This window comes from Penaeus monodon, chromosome 23 (assembly GCF_015228065.2).
Source record: "Penaeus monodon isolate SGIC_2016 chromosome 23, NSTDA_Pmon_1, whole genome shotgun sequence".
Taxonomy (NCBI): Eukaryota; Metazoa; Arthropoda; class Malacostraca; order Decapoda; family Penaeidae; genus Penaeus; species Penaeus monodon.
The window spans coordinates 30,673,212-30,673,482 of NC_051408.1; positions in this window are offsets into that span (position 1 = coordinate 30,673,212).

Genomic DNA, 271 nt, shown 5'->3' on the forward strand with positions numbered 1-271 from the left:
GGAAAAAGCCATGTCATCGTTGCTCGAAACATCACAGCACCGGTGCAGACCAGTAAACTGCTGTCATCTCATGCAACTGTGACTGAAGAGTTGAGTAGAAATGATGTTCAAGATCCAATAGAAAGGATGATTGGCTTGAAGTTACCCAGGCTGATCTTGGTGTAATGATTTTGCAACAAGAGGATTTGCGAAAAAAAATAAAGATGTACGTATGTCGTCATTTTCTGTTGGACTTTTTCATTGCTGACCCGAATGGGTTAAGGATTGTATG